The sequence below is a fragment of the Aythya marila genome (assembly GCF_965140915.1).
Source record: "Aythya marila genome assembly, chromosome: 3".
In the NCBI taxonomy this organism is placed as follows: domain Eukaryota; kingdom Metazoa; phylum Chordata; class Aves; order Anseriformes; family Anatidae; genus Aythya; species Aythya marila.
This window is the reverse complement of record NC_139044.1, coordinates 19,281,802-19,298,945: the sequence shown is the minus strand read 5'-3', so window position 1 is coordinate 19,298,945 and position 17,144 is coordinate 19,281,802. Positions and strand designations below refer to the sequence as shown.

The following is a 17,144-nucleotide window of genomic DNA, read 5'->3' as shown; positions in this document are numbered from 1 at the left end:
ACATATATTACACTTAACATTTTAAAAGGACTGTAGGAACAGAACAGTTGCAAACACGTCCTAGGTTAACCATATGATACAGTAAACACCGTGAAAAATCAAATAAAAATGTGTTGTATAATCCTCTTTGAACTAAATTAAAGTGTTGTGCTTTTTTTAAAAAATATTGTGTACATAATATGGAGAAAAAAAATCATTAGAGAAATAAATCTTATATTTTTATATATACACATATACACTAATAAATTATAACTTTCCACATTTAATACATGTAGTTAACACAAATTGGTTAAGTTATATTTTAGCCTCTGTTTTCTGGAAACATCTATTATTGGACTTTAATTTGCAGGCTGCATTACTCTAAAACAAGATACAATTTTTGGGTGCACTGTGCTTCAAAGCAAAGCAGCCTGAAAGAAACCATTTGGGTGATCAAAATATGATTCTCTAAATTAAATGGAATTGCTTACACTCATTAAAGGCTCAGGTTCTTTCACTGTTGCAAACAGAGCTTTGAGAGACAGTTTACAGCTCAGGACTCTTCTCCATTTGAAAAGTGAAATAATTTTCACCAACCTGTGAAAAAACACACCCTTGATATGCCCATGATACCTCCATTGCTGCTGTTCTACTTTAAATAGAAATCCCAAAATATGAAGACCTTAGACACCACTGTCTTTGAAATGCCCTCAAATATATCATTTAAACATCAGTCCTGGAGATATGTCCAAGGTCGCACTGTTTCATGAGCATCAGTCCTCATTTTAATTCTTTTTTTTTTCTCTGAAGTCTTGGGGGAGTAGCAGGGCAGTAGTAATAACACATCAGTATTTTTGAAATTATTTCACTTTTCAGCACAACAATGTGCAGTCTGAAGGAGGCCAGAGGGAGAACTTTGCAGAAAAAAAAAGGGATTATTTTCCATGGAGAAATTAAGCAAAAGCTTTTAAAAGAAATTACCATTTTTGTAGAAAAGATATCTTGTGAATAAAAAGCAAAATATTTTAGCAAGTAATTGAGACATTTGTTTATCTTTAATATTAAAATTGCGCGTAAAAGATACTTTTCATATAAACATATAAAACTCAATGAAGATCCCATTTTCCTTTGAAAAAGCTGACAAATTTTATCAGCTCTATTGAGAAAATGCTCGTTTTTTTTTTTTTTTTTTTTTTTTTTTTAAATAGCTTAGTATTCATGCACACCAACCACCAGCTTCTACAAAGCAAAGCACTTTTAATGAATATCTCACCTATAAGTGTTGTGTTTTCTTTTTTAAAAACTATTTTGAGCATATTGGTTTAATATGTATTTTCTTCATGAAACCTATTTATATTACCTTAATTTTTTGTTCTGCTGTTATGTAGGTAAGCTAAACCAAAACTTTTTTCTTTCAGTACACAGGAGACCTACCCCTCAGTTAACCTAACTAAAAAAAAAAAAAAAAACAAAAAAAAAAAAAAAAAAAAAACATATTTGGAATATATTTTACTCTTAGATATTTTGCTGTAATATCTGTTTAGAAATAGTAATCATGAGAAAAACAAATGCAACGTCACAATAGAGTTTAGTTACATTACAAATTAAAAAAAGTGAGGAAAATTATGTTGATATTAAAGTTTTCCCAAAATGTTAACTAATACAGTCTCTTAAATAGAGTCAGTTAAATATAAGGGACAAAATTACAGGAAACATCATCAATTGCAAGTCGTGGAGTCTTCCACCTTTGTAAATCTTCCCTGCAGTAATATAATGCACAAAAAATGCCTGACTCAGTCAAGTGGAATAAAGTCAGAGCGCCTTTAGTCTAACCTAGCGTTCCTCCCTAACCTGGAGCCAGAGGTAAAATTACTGATTATTATAATTCAGGAAATTTCAGCTCCACTGAGTTCACTCTGTGCATTCATACACCAAGCAGGAAAGACTCTTGAGTTTTAAAATAAAATTAGCTCATCACCAACCAAAAAGAGACAAACAGATCCAAGCTACTCTGTTTTCATAAATATCTCTGTTTATGCAGCAACAGGAGCTTGAATAGCTGCCAGGGTGTAATTCCTGCAGAGTCTTAATGCAATTCAGAACCTGAGTCTGGATACACCAGATTTATAAAATTCATATTGGGGGATTTGGAAATAGCTCTCCCTTTTCTTGGTTTAAGAACTGTATTCACTAGCTCCACAAAAATGATAGCATAATAGTGACAAAATACCAGCCCAGTGAAGCACAAGCCAAGGAGGCAATTTTACTTACTTTACTTCATAAAGCAAACTGGCAGTTTCCTTGCATCCCACAGCTATTACAGAGATGATTGCTGCTGTGGCATATTTCTCATCTGCTGCTAATCGGTACGAGAACAAGAAGTTCACATTCAGCTCTATGCATTCTTGCTCTAAATCACAGGCATATTTTGCTTCAGAAAAGGATGGGGACTTTTTTTTTCTACCCTGAAACTGTTGCTTTTCATCAAAAAGCAAATTGTTGCAAGGATTTGCTTTTTGATGAAAATGGCAAATGCTTTTCTTCCATAAATGACATAAAGAAGGTCTAGTGTTATTAGTTATACTTAAAAAAAAAAAAAACTCACAAACACTGCTGGAAAAAAATAACACTCCAGCAGGCAGTACAGTTTATCTCCGGCCAGATGCTCACTGCACACAGTACAAGCCATGGCACTATCACGACAGGACATGTGCTTCAGTGAACTGATCCGCCAAGGGGTTTCCATCACACATTAATCATATTTCCTGGAGTGTCATGTTTCATAACAGTCTGCTGCCACACACCACAGCCTACTTCACGAGTTACAAAAATTGTCCTTACATCCTACTCTCTTGGTTTCTTCAGCAAAAAGCTAATCCATCATTTATGTAATGGGAGAGGAAACATTTATATTTCATATGGTTGTTGTAATTCCTGAGGGCTTTGTCTCAGAAAAAAAAGTTTTAAAAGTATTATTAATTTCTTAGGAAAATCAGCAGAATGCTGTTGTTGAGTAAAACCAAAGGAAATCTTCACTTCAGGCACTGGGCCACAGGACTGCCACTGTGTACCTTGCACCTCCCCTCCCCACACAGGGCAGGAGCAGCACAGAACAAAGTTTCACCCAAGGTAATGTCAGTACCATTTACAAGCGGCCCTTCCTAATGCCCCCCCCCCCTCACTTCCCTTCCATAACCAGGAGCACAATTTGCCTCCTAGTTTCACCAAATCCCTTTCATGTCTTGCTAAATACCTAACATGCCTTTAACACCCAAGGGATTTTGTGCATTTAGAATATGCTGTCTCTGACAAGCAGCTGTGGACAAGAAATGCATTTTAAAAAGAGCTTGCCGAATGCTTACGTGAATAAAGAATATAAGTCCATTGTAAATACTTTGCAACTAATTGCTCCATTCACCAAAATAACATATTCTATGGTTTCAGCTCTACAACTCTTACAGCCCCCAAGATTCAAATGGCAAATTGCTTTTGGGAACCTCAGGAGAGACTTGATGGGAAATATGTATTTTTTTTCCCCCCTCATATCCTCTCTTTTTTAATACACTTCTTCAAGAATGAAGATGTCTAACTTTTCTATCTGGTATAGATGGACTATTGAGTAGAAATTAGTAACTTTGTGCTAACTTCAAGGGCATTATTGGTTTTGAGCAAAACAGAAAGTGTTTGAAGATTTTTTCCTGTGAGAGACAATAGTTTATATTTCATACAATTGACAAGAGGCACTTTTGTTCAGGTTTAGAAATCAGACTGTCTTTGCATTCTAGCCTTCATAAAAAGTTAGACTGGCAATTGGTTTAAAAAAAAAATCTAAGTTCCTTTTCAAAAAGAGAAAAGATCCTTTTGCTTTGTGGTTCACTGGGATCTCACTCTTTCAGAAAGCTCTTTTAGATACCCATTTTCAAAGCAGAGATAGAAGAATAGAGACTCCAAATTAATATATTTTAATGGAGAATTCCTGGGCAAAGAAGGGTATCTACTGGAAGTAGTTAGCTACAATTAAGCATTTCTTATGTGAGCGATTACAGGTGCTTTGGGGAGTTCTAGGACTACATTTCACTTGCAAAATTGACTGGAAAAATGTCACCACTTATGTTTCATTAGTATCAAATAGCTCAAGTGGGATTGAAAGGTCTGGGGAAGGTTTTAAACATTTTCTTTCTTAACAAGAAAATGTATATTCAAAAGCAAGTAAATGTTTTCCCATTGTTTTTGACATATCTGAGATTACACAAGACATTGTTCACCAGGTAGCGAACAGTGAGAATGATACAGAAATAATGTCACATATTTTGAGATATGAGAAACTGCTCTCAGCTGTAAGCTCAGCTATGTGGCAATTCATCCAACAGGTTAATATTGAAAGATAAACTCCATGGTGAACATGCACATCCTTAATTACATGAATACAGATTACAGAAACCTGGTACTGCAAAGACTGCACAGACTGAGAAGATGCTGAACTCCTTGCTGCTGAACCATGAGGTCAGATCCAGACAACCTGGCTGCCATGCCCTCAGCTCAAGCTGCCTGGTGGCTGTGCCTGGCACTCATGCAACAGGCAGTGATATTGCCATAGGTTTGCATCCAGCTGGACTACGCAGCTTGATTACAGTGATTACCCTTTTCAAAGGGTGAATGTGTGTTTTGATACTGAATGTCATATTGATTTTAAGAGATCAAAAGACGCTTTTTCCAGGCCCTAAGGAGCTATCTGATAAAATCTTTATGAAAGGTACCTCACTGAATTTCTAGTAGCTAAGACATGTTTATTTATTTTCCCCCATTTGGAGTGCCATTCAGGCTCCAGAGATTAGCATCTAAACATATGCCAGAGTGTCGGTGCCAAGACAAAGATATGCACTTATTCATAGATAGGTATCTCTTTTAGTAGAAATAATGGTCATATGTGAGTATAATCAAACAAGAAGGTATTGTGTGTACCCACACTGTCTCTGTGGAAATCTCTGCATATACTGTAGAAAATTCAAAACTGCACCTTCTTGTTCACTGCATGGTAAGTACTGTATTTTTACACCAATCCTCTTTCCTTTCTTCTTTCTAACTCTGCCCTGCTCTCCAAAATATGATACACTGGTGTATGTCCATGTCATACACGTGTATAATTAAAGATATATGTCACATTTTTTATGACTTCGGTAAGTATAGTGCAAGAGAATTTTCAGTCTCCCATATATATATCCTCATAACATCTTTAGGTAGCTAGAGAACCGATATTCCCCTTTTTCATAAATAGGTAACTGAAGCACAAAGTCCAAAATCCTCCGTAGCATTTAGGTCCCTAATTCACACTGAATCTGTGGATGAGGACAATGCAATGACTCTACAATGACACCAAACTAAGGAAAGTTTAACTTCTAAAATCTGAGAACCTTCACTGAACTTGTTCAAGGCTGACCAGATATCTGTGTGTGACTATGTGCATCTATGGCCTCTCCTTTTTGCTGGGCACAGGCACACATGCATGCACATGTTCATGAGCACAGTGCAAAGTAATCTGAAGGCTGAATAAAGACAAAGACTACTTGTAAGTATGAACACTTGATTGAATGAGATATTAATACACTTGAATAAAAGCATGATGTTTTTATGTTACACACATACATAAATTCCAACAAATGCATGCAGAAGTTACTGTGTCTTAGAGCCACTGCCCACAAGCTGTTGCCTGTGGATCCTTGTTAGGATCATACAGCTAGCTCTCCTCCAAGTTAATTTTCCACACTGAAAATGAAAATACTTTTCTATGCACATAGTTATTGAAGTCACAGCCTGAATCCCACTGAAGGAAGCACCCAGTGCAATAACAAAGAGATGCAGGTACTTCTGTTTTAAACTGTGGCCTGTTATAAAACCTCAAATCCATCTTACACGAGTTCAGCATAATTTCTTTACTGGTCACTATAGCTCCTAGAAGCCAGTTCTTCAAATAGCTCTAGCCAGTGATTTGGGAAGGATGTTGTCACACAGTACTGTTATTTCCTTAATATCAGCGTTCAGCACAGCACTTCTTGTGGTATTATTGGATTCCAACCTACAAATTCTGACTTTTAGCACTAGTCCATAATTCTGTGTCACAACAATATCAATCTATCATTTTGAAGGTTCTAATGTTCTGTCTCAAGCCTGGAAAAAAAAAAAAATGGAAAAAATCTCCGTTACCTTTTCAACTATGAAAAATAACAGGAAAACCTAAACTGACATTAATAAAATGTGTAATATTCAAGAATTGACAAAACAGAAGCTAATCTCCTTTCAGTGGTTTCTTTTCATCTGCTTTCTCAGGGAACGGTAATCAAATCAATAAAACTTTTTCAAATAACAGGCTATATATATATTCAAGGGAAGCAAGTTTCCTTCGAGTCAAAGTGCTATGTTTGGGAGCTGAAGGAGCATTGTAAACAAAGTCTCAGTGTTATGAATGCAGAAGCTGCTGCCACATTCAGTAATGCACATACAGTTGCTAAGGCAATTTCTGAAGGAACTGGGTAATAATTGTTAAAAGCCTTTTAAAAACTTAAACATCAGATGCTCTGCCCCCTGGTACAGGTTCCTTATTCATTTAGCTGTCACTTTGCCCAGCAAAGACTTCTGTCCCTTTTCCATTTTTTTTTTTTTTTGTAGTCTGTGTGTTATAACTTGGACCCTTTTTTACCTCTAATTCTTATTTGAGTAAGATTGAATCAGCTTCAAAAGCCCAAAACTCCCACTTATTGTGATTTTTTGTTGCTGTTTTGTCTCTTTTTTCCTTTAGGTGAGATTGCTCCATGGGAATAATGTGTTTGACTAACACAACTGGCAACATAATAATAACATACTTTAAAGAAAAAGTTAATGGCTCACAATGTCATGGAAGTTTTACTACCCACATTTTCTTACCAAGTGTAAACACACAGCAAATGTGATAAAAATAACACTCATTCTGCACTAAAGTCATCAGAAATATCAATGTATTGATAAAATACATTGACACGTGATCCAAAGAAAAACAAAAACTGTGGATTTTTAGATGCACTAACAAAATAATTATAAATAGATAAGTAAGTTTCTGACACTAACTTTAGTGGAAGTCTGAAATACCTTTTTTTTTCCTAGAGCTTAGAGCTTTCTTTAATGCCTTTCCTTTTTGTTTCCTACAAGTAGTATGGCAAAAACACATGCAAGTTAAGGACAACAGCAAACATACAGCACTAAATTAAGAGCTAAAATATATAAAGTCTCTACCACTTGCCCTGCCTCTCCAGGAGCACTGCTGTTCCTCATGGTGAGAGTATCCAGTTTCTCTGGTGGAACTGGCTCTGCACCACCAGTTCTCAGCACAGATTCTGCAATCCCACACTGATTTCAGTGAAATCACATATTCAAGACATCTCAAAACATATTGTTTTGTAGCTTTAAACTGTTCTTCACACAACCTTTTTCATCTTCACAAAGGCTTCATGAGTTCAGTGTTCAAAAACACAAATGTTTTACAATTTTAATTCTGACAGAAAAGATGGGGCATATCTCCTATGTTTATTCTTGCTTATAAACTACAATTACACAGCCCATATATCCAGATCCTTTGCCCTGAGTCACAGAGAGGCAGAGAAATTCTGGGGAAGGGCAAGCAGGCTGGAGGAGACAGAACTGACTCTGATAGTAAGGGGAAAAACCTCTGTTGCACATTATCTAACTACCTCATTGCTTAATCTTAGTAAGGCAGGCAGAAAGAAGGGCTTTTCAAGGTTAAAAAAGGTTAAAATATGTACATACATACATGTAAAGCATACCTATATTGATAGATAAATGTTGTTTTGTTAAGCATCAAATAGTTAGTAATACAAATGCCTTGACACAGATAGCTGTAACATATACCAGTGTAGTAAGAAGAAAAATTCCTCAAATAGCTAAGGTTAAAAAAAGAACATTATCAAATTTCTAAAACAAAAGACTAAATATCTCAATTCATAGATTTACTTTCTTTAAAAAGAAAGAAGTTTTTGTCACTGTGGCTCACCATTTTGAAAATGGTTTGAAAGTGTGAGGTCATTTGTCCTTTGGTTTTCCATTCCCTCAAGTAATCTTTATAATCAGTACTAATATTCAAACGTTAAAGAAAATAACATAAAGAAGGATCCACCATGCATAAGTAACTTCTACTGACTTCACATTTCAGCTTCTAGCTACTTATAGGCTATATTCCTGATTCAGCAAAGTAAGCATGTGCTAAACTTTAAGAATACCTTTAAATTTATCTCTATTCAGCAAGCATTTAAATATTCACACTGTCAGCATATACACCTGCAAAGTTGGACAAATATATATATTTTGTCAAATGAAACGCTTAACAGATTTTTAATTGATTTTCAACAGTGTCGTGATGTGGCAGAAATCAGTTCTGGAAATCATGCTGTCACGAGTTCTCTAATTTCCCAGAATTTCACACTGCATATCAAAAAACTCTTTTGTTATAATGTCATTATCCTAGCAATTGAAGAAAGTGCAATTACAAGACTGCAAAAATATTTAAAATCCTTCAAAGGAGCAAAGACTAATTTTCTTCTTCCATAGCTTGCAATTTTTAGAGACCTTAAGCTATGCAGGTGTGGGTTTTTTCTTCTGCAGTGGGTGTCAGAGCAGAAGGCAGAGGAACCTGGGAATTCTGTGGCTCACCAGCATCATACCAACCCCCAGCTTAATTTCATGTCTTCACCCAAGCCACTCAGTAAGCTAGCACAGTGGAGAGTCTCATGCAATTCTTTGGAAAAGAGAAGTCCAAAGGTGGAGAAATGTTGAAAATAATAAAGAAATTTATCACAAAAGTTTGCACTTCTAACCAAAAATTCCAAACAGAACAATAATTTCAACCACATGTAAAAAACATTTCTCAGACATTATTTCATTTTTTCTCCTACCACCCAAAACCCTAGGCTAGAATAAAAACAGCTACCGTACAATGAACTGACTCCATAAACAAAGTTCTTTGAGTCCTGCTTGGTCTATGGGATCTGTATTAGTTCCTGAAATCAGGTGTGATCAGGTGTAATACAATCTCAGTTAAACCAAACACACCAGCTAAACCTCTCCAGAAATTGAAGGGGGTGAAAATTTGTTTAAAAAGTGAGAGGAGTTATTTATGACTTATTTTCTTGAGTAAACAGTCCCCATATATTAGGGGTGAAAAACTCTAAGCTATTTATTAAATAAAAAGAAAATCAAAAGGAAAATAACTGGAGAACTTAGCTAAAAGAAATCATCTCAAATGTATAGTGCTCCTCTCCCTCACAACTGCAAGGCATAAGGCACAACCTCCTTCTTCCACAGCCTTCCCAAAATGCCTCCAGGTATTCTCTGACCTTGGTCTCCACAAGTGAGAAGGAGCTAAAAGCCTTATGTCTTATTTAAATCCCAACTACATGTGGGCATTTCACACCCTGCAGGGTGAAGCCCTTTGGTGTCCACCAAGCCATATGAAAGTACAAGATGACTCAGGAAAGATACAGAGAAAAATGAAGTCTTGGAGTGCATCACTGCTGCCAAACAAAGTGGAGCTGGAAAAGGAAAGAGACATCACTTTGGGGGAGCACATATTACTGTCATTCAATATAAATAAAAGTTTCAGACTTAATGGATTCAGGTTTGATCTAGTTCCTACTTTGGGCAAGCCTCTTCACCCATATGTCAGTTTTAAAACACAAAAGCATCAATTTACTTTTTTTGCTGTCTCCTCTTAAGTGTCAGTACATCTTGTAAAAACAACATCTTCCTTTTCATCAAAGGCACGATACATCTTTGAACTGAACGACAAGAAAAACCATTTCCTGAATAAAATAATACTGTGTTTCTCCCTATAAAACATTAAAGCCTATAGAGATATGAACAGCACAGCAGCTATGCAATCTAAGAACAGTAAATCCTAATGACTTTTAATAGCACTACTCCTGGTATGAGAAAAAGTTACTTTCATTACAGTATATCCTATGACCTTATTAAACCTTAAAAATCAAAGAAGTAAGGTGGAGGTAGAGGAGTAATATTTTTAACAGTATTTCTGCAGATAACATGGATTGATTTTTTTCCTCTATTTTTATTATAGCACTCAAATGCATTGCAAAAGAGAACATAACTCTTAGCCTCACTAAAGGTCCACACTACTCCATTACTACCAGCTCGGACTCATCCTTAATTGTAGGAAAAGTTTCATTAATGTTTTAGTTGCTGTGAATTCCATTATTAGTCACTCCAGTTTGAAACAGTAAATATGCATGTAATCTAAAATTCCTTCTGCTACGTTTAAGGAAAAATCCTGTACATAAAAATAAGTCTACATTAATTATCCTTAAATTTATTTTCTAGTATAATATTAGTCAGAAAATTTTTAGACTTTTACTATTTTGCATCAGTGTTCATGATCAGTCTTTGGATATCTGAATCAGTGTCTTTTAGAACACTTAAATCATTTACATATATAGCTTTTGTTCACACTATTATTTAGAAAATTACTGTTGTTTGCAAGCATTTCCATCCCGAATAAGTATTTGTGATTATTCCACATATTATCCTGATGGGATAATGTGAAAACCCAGATATAAGATATCTAGGTTAATACTCTTGTATTACTCATCACACTTTTGTCTGTTCCTTCCAAAGGTTTCAGTATTTATTTAGGAATATATCACCCTGAAGAATCACACCAACATAACCAAAACTATTGATGCTGAATAGTTTATAACAAGAGAAATGCTGCATAATGGTTTCTTCTTTTTTTTTTTTTTTTTTTTTTGATAAATAAACAGTAGCAGCTAATAAGCATGTTTGCAGAAACCTGCAGAACCACACAAACTTGGAAACAAAGCATAGAATAAATGCACTTTTCCCTTATCCATATTACTTACTTTTCACTTATTCTGAATAAGGAAACTAAAGTAGTTTGTGTCCAAATATGTTAGCAAAATAAATTGCCTCCTTTTTAATTTAATATAGAAGTATCATTGCAAAGGTTAGTACCCATAAAATATGTCATGTTCCAGCTGCCTCTGCTAGCTAGATCTCATTTGCTAAAGCAACCAGAGTGAAACCTAACTTGGAAATCAAGGAAAGTTTATAAGTCTATCTAAAGAGCTTAAATTCATTTGTTTCCACTACAATTAGCTGATTCCACTACACACTATTCATTCAAAAGAGCACCATAATCCTCCAAATTTAACAAGCTAATTACTTGTTACAAAGTTAATTATTATTAACTGAAGTCTAAAGATTGTCTTGCTTTAACCAGGACCTCTTTCCCAGGACTAGAAATGCTTGTGAGAGCAATCTGTGTCTGTTTGCTGTGTCACAGCTTCATCTGTAGGCACAAAAACGGAAAACAAATTGCTTGTTGCTATTCTGTTTTTCCAGCATAGTTTTGTGACTTGTGAGAAAAAACTATCACATGAATTCTTTGTTTACACATACCATGAATAGATGAAAGTTATCATATGTCTATCCACATCACCAAGACTCACAAGACTTTGAGTCTTTAAGTGATCATGTACAAATGTGATTTTTTTTTTTTTAATCACCCAGCATACTAAAACAAATCTTTAGAACTCTTAACCTGCCAGTAATGAAATCCCCACTGCACCCCAGGTGTTAAAGCTGCAGTCAAAGGACTTATACACCAGCCATTTTTTCCACACACACAAAAAAAAAGACTAAAAGATTAGCTGCCTGTGTTTCTGTGATCCAATAAACATCAGCTCCAACAAGAAGGATGAAACTCTAGGACCTAGGGATTTTCCGTACTATAGTTCCTGAAATCAGTATAAAGTATTTTAGCATTCTAAGCATAACAGAAAATGCATTTCCGCCACTCAGACAGCAAGAATTATAAATCAATGAATGACACTCACTGTTCTTCCAGATGGAACCGTTGGCAATTTAGATTATTTAGTATCTAAATACTACAGCACTACATACATTAAAATGTATTAAAATGATAAATAGACTAGAAATGTTTTTAAAACAGTTCTATGCAATTTGAGTGTCCTCTTAGTTCTACAGTTTAGAATGGTGAAACCAGATGAAAGGTTGCAACAGAAATAACTTCTTAATGAAATGCCTACAGGTGAAACTCATTCTCAAAAGAAATACCATTCCCAATTGCATTTTCCTAGTAGAATAAAGTGTTTATGCATGCCTCCCAAAGTCACAGAAGCAGAGTTGAGTGGGACAATGCTCTCTCTAATTGGAATAACCATTATGAACATATGTAGGGTTGGGGCTGTCATGCAGGCAGGCTCACAAAACACAGAATGCACAAATATTCTTCATAACTGTAACCTATTCTTTCCACGCCACCTATTACACTCATGTAATGTCATAACAAAATTAAGTGCAACAGATGTGTCTTCACTTCAAAAAAATTACTTCAGACAATGGTACTAAATCAAACTGCTCCAGTAATGCAATAACTGATACTTTTATGAATTCATATTAGTGTGTTTATTTAGTTAAAGAAACACCATTCCAAAAAGATATTAAGACTAAGCTTTAACACTTCTGCCTTTATGATCCACATATATTGTGCAAAAATACACACAAAAAGAATAACAAACAGACAAAATCATGACTCTGCCCACCAAGAGACAGTCTCATACTTGTGGAATTGAAAAAAGTGAATTGTAATCAGATTTTAAAAGCAGGATCCTCAACATGGGTAGATAATAGTGCATGAATATCATACAATGTTGTTCATGAAATATATGAATCACCTTCCTTATCTTGAGAAGAGTTTCCCAGGTAAAAAGCATCAATTCTGAGAATAACCATAAGTACAATACTATCACAACTTTGTACAGATAATCTCAAGGGTAAATTATTTTCCTTGTGATAAGCATATTTTCAGATAGTTATATGAACAATAAAAAAGGGGGGGGGGGGGGGGAAGGACCATTTTAACTACATATTTTGCAGGTTATATTGATCCATAAAATTACAAAATCTGTAATGCCAATCCAATTTTCCTCCTAGCATAGAGCACACTGTGAACTGGAAATAGCTGTGTTCAATATTATAGAGAGAATAATTGGCTCTACATACCACAATTCTTTCCCTGCACATCTTTTAAAAAAATCTACTGCATATGACTAAGCCACTTGATGCTACTTCTTCCATCCTGAACAATAGCCTCCAGATGCTCATTTTCATCTATCAGAAGAACTGCAAAAAAAGAATTGTAAATCTAATGTCTGCAGTGGAGAAATCCAATCTGTCCTTAACAGATGCTGGCATGGAGTTTTTCAGTGAAACCTCTTTTCAGCTGAAAACCACATTGGTGCCTCAGCTGTGTCATACAGCCCTGTGCTCATAAACTGCTGGTAAACACTACAGAGCTCTAATGAACATGTAGTGCATGACCAGCCTTTTCTACAGCATTATTATTATAATTTCAACAAACTGATAATCTAGAAACTTGAACACTCAAATGACCACTCAGTTGAACAATTTAGCCTTGGAAATACACATAGCTGATGCTACACAAATGTTGATGTTACACATACAAATATCCTCAGAAGAAGAAGTTTTTTCTAATCATATCTTCTTTGCATACTACAACGTTTAGTCAGCAACAAGAACAAAAAAGAGAAATGTGTTTTCTTATTAGGCACTGGTGTTTTAGGGTGAAGTGTACCGTTACCCCCTGTAACAGGGGTGAAAAATATGGGAAACCTGTGCAAGTGAGAAAGGAATGAAGAATGTCCAAATCAAATGTTTAGGATTGGACAAAAAAGTTGCACACTCCTCAAAGTGGCTAATGCTTCTCTTTTATTGTCTCCCTCCTTTTAACCCCTACCAGTCTCAAGCTGATTTACAAATAAAAATCTCCTTGCAAAAATATTGTCATACGTTTGTTTAGCTTAACATATGAAAAATTCAGTAGAGCTCCAAACTGTCCAAACTCTGGCCTTTGGACAGTACTGTAATAAAATTAAGAATGTTAAGTAATAACGCTTCTTCCCCTAAGCATGTTGATGAACAGAGTCAGCTACTTTAGATTACTCCATGTTTTTCATGCTCAGGAAAGAAAATTGGACACTCTGCTAACTTCGCTTCTCTTCCTCAGGGAGGCCACACCAAATGCATTTTTTTTTCCCCACTGTTATTCTAAAAAGGCACAAAGGACAGTCCTGGGCCACTCACCCTCCTGTGATTTTACCATCAACATTTCTGTTTCTGGCTTCAGTTACCACCACCCTTGTGCCACATGGTACTAGCTAATATGGAAGAGGAAACAACATCATTTAGACAAGTCTCAGGGAAGCCCTGGCTGAGGAGGCTTGAAAGAAGGGAGAATGCAAAGGGCAGAAAGAATAGAGGCAGAAGTTTTTCATCCAAGGTTAATAAGTAAACTTTCTTTCATGTGCCCCCACTTCACCTTTACATCATCATGTTCATGCAGAGAAGCTTCTGCATGAACAAAAAGTTGTTAACATGCGCTTATCAGCGGATACGGACAGTAGGTCCCCAGGTAAAGCCACATAATGCTTGTTGAGATGCCAATGCATATATGTATTTAAAAGACCATGATGCAAATACATGTGTAAACATACATTCATACCTTAAAAAATTTTGTATTATTTGTGCAGTAAGAAAATTTTAAAAAGCTTACTGCATACAGGTTTTGTTATACAGTTCTTCTTATCAAATGGCTGAGCCCTGGTATTGTAGCCAAATACCAGGAAATCTTCATATTCTTACATAGAAAACACATCCTTGTGGAGGTCTTTTGCTGTTCCAGTGAAGTTATTTTAATTCCCAATAGCTCTGAGCAAGCTGGGATAAATTATGGGAACACCTGTTCCCATACACTGCCCTACAACATAAAAACTGCCATACAAAATAACATCTCGCTCACTCTTAAAGCAAGTGATGGAAAATCCCTGAAACCTGCCAATGCAAAAGTACCTTCAAAGGTTGGGCTAGAAGCCTACCTGCGTTGTTAGCTAGGGCAGCATATGCAGCACTCAAAGCACCACAAAGGTCTCAACTCAGCATCTCTGCTCTACACCAAGTCATTGGCTTTAGTGGGTGACGTCTAAAATACAACAAACATGGGTAGCAACTGCACCATAAGTGAAGTATATGATAGCTGATCATTGAATTCACATGCTTTGTGGAGACTGAAAGCCTCTAACTCAATAGAAATATACAATTTCTATGAAAAATAGAATTCTGACATGTAAATGAAAGGATAAAGAGGGGCAGTGAGCATTGAGGCAGTATTAAGGTATACTCATCTAATACCTAAAAGAAAAATAGAATGGCACTGATTTGAAGAAACATTTAAGACTAACTTTGTTAGTTACTAAGAGTAACTTAGAGATAGTTTCAGTAAAACCACTTTTATATTGGATCCTGGAAGTATTCACCAGATTGAAGGATTTTGTTTAATACTATTTTTTCTAATGTATTTATATTGATTTGTATTAATATTAAAGGCTGACTCACAGGAAACACAAAATGACATGAGTACAGAATGCATACACCACTAACAAGGGAAAAAAAGATTTTCCACAAGAGTGGAAAAATCTGGGACTTGACATCACTGAACTAGCAAATACCAAATCCACTGGAAACACCAAGCACAACTTGTCTTCTCCTGCCCTCAACATCATCACTCCTCCATGAGAGCTCACCACACAAAAGTTCCTCACAGTCTTGAAGTCAGGCATATGCAGAAGTGTTTGTAGACTTAGGACCTAGTATTTTAACACATTTCATACTTCTTTTTTTTTAATGTTCATGGTTGGATATGATTCCATCTGATTACTACTGATTTACTAACTGTATGTGTCAATATGGTCAAGTCTCCTTTTCTGCCTGGAATCTTGTGATTTTAAGTTCCCCTATAAGTTTGTGGCTTAGTGTTTAGCCATAATGCTAGTGATAGCTCCATATGCAATATATTATACATGACAAATTTATTACTAGTAGCTGACAACTAGAACAGATCAAAAACTAAGTGCTTTAAAAATGTTTCATGATAAAAAGAAGCATCTCCAAATGGTGCCAACAACCATCTCAAAGCCCCATTCAGATGCTGGTCACAGTCCTTCATTTCGAGGTGTTCTGTTAGTTCTGTGGTTACTTTTCCAGGTGAGGTCAGGCAAAGGGTGGATGGGAAAGAGGCCAAGAAAAGCAGGTGGTGATGAACACGAGATGAAAAGATTGCAAGAAAAAGAGAGAAGGGGGGAATGTTGGAAAAAACACTGAATACAGGATGAAGAGCACCTGCCTGAGCTTCCAGACAACTTAGAGGGAACATCCCAGTTTTGATGCTCGTGGTAGGTGTCTCTCCTTCACAATTTCTCCAAAGGCCACGTGGCAGGGAGAGGCATAGCACATCCTCAGAGCTGGAACATGCTTTGCACTATTCTGCATCCAGTGGTCCTTCATCAATAAAGTATTCTCTATCCCAGCTGCTTTTCCAGCTTCCCCTGCTATGGTTATTTTGGTGCCTGTTAATGAGCAGATCTCTGTTGGAGCATTTCCATGGAGGTCTGCAAAGTTGCCATCCTGTCTCTGCGTGACTACTTAGTGACATGCTGTTCTAACAAGCATCTGGTCTTCCAAGAGCTTTCATGTCTTCCAGGAGCTTTCAATACCTCATTCTTCTATCCCAGCATTATAGAGATGTGCTCTAAGTAGAACACAAAAATTTATCTTCTGAAAACCCCTGAACTTTATGGATGTATATGAGAATGAGAATATAGTACTAACCTTACAGCCAGCACATGAACCATCTTAAAATTGCAGGAGTGGTTGGCCAGCCAGTGATGAGCCATTTATTGCTCTTCTGAAACTCATCACAGCTTCTGTCCTCAGAAAAGACATTCTGCTCACTGCTGGCAGGGTGCTTGCATGGACAATGTTAGACACAGACATATATGCACACACAGGAGTCAAAAAGCACCACAGTGTAAAGCTATCAGTTCAAAAAGTGTGAGCTCATTCATCTCAAATTCTAATATAGAACTTCTTAATGATAACAAGACCTGAATATGGGTCTCATCATTTTGATGATGTGTTTTGTTGCTAGTTCTAGGGGAAAGCTGTCCTGGTTCTTTCTCTGCTTCCCACCTTTATTGCCCTTTCATGGCTGC

At 36.1% G+C, this 17,144-nt stretch overlaps 1 protein-coding gene across 1 annotated transcript in view; it reads right to left on the bottom strand.

Annotated features, from left to right (window-relative positions):
* KCNK2 (potassium two pore domain channel subfamily K member 2) overlaps nucleotides 1–17,144 on the bottom strand; it is a gene marked incomplete at its 5' end in the record, with an annotated part of 106,008 nt that overhangs the window by 29,328 nt on the left and 59,536 nt on the right. The gene's annotated exons all lie outside the window — the stretch shown is intronic.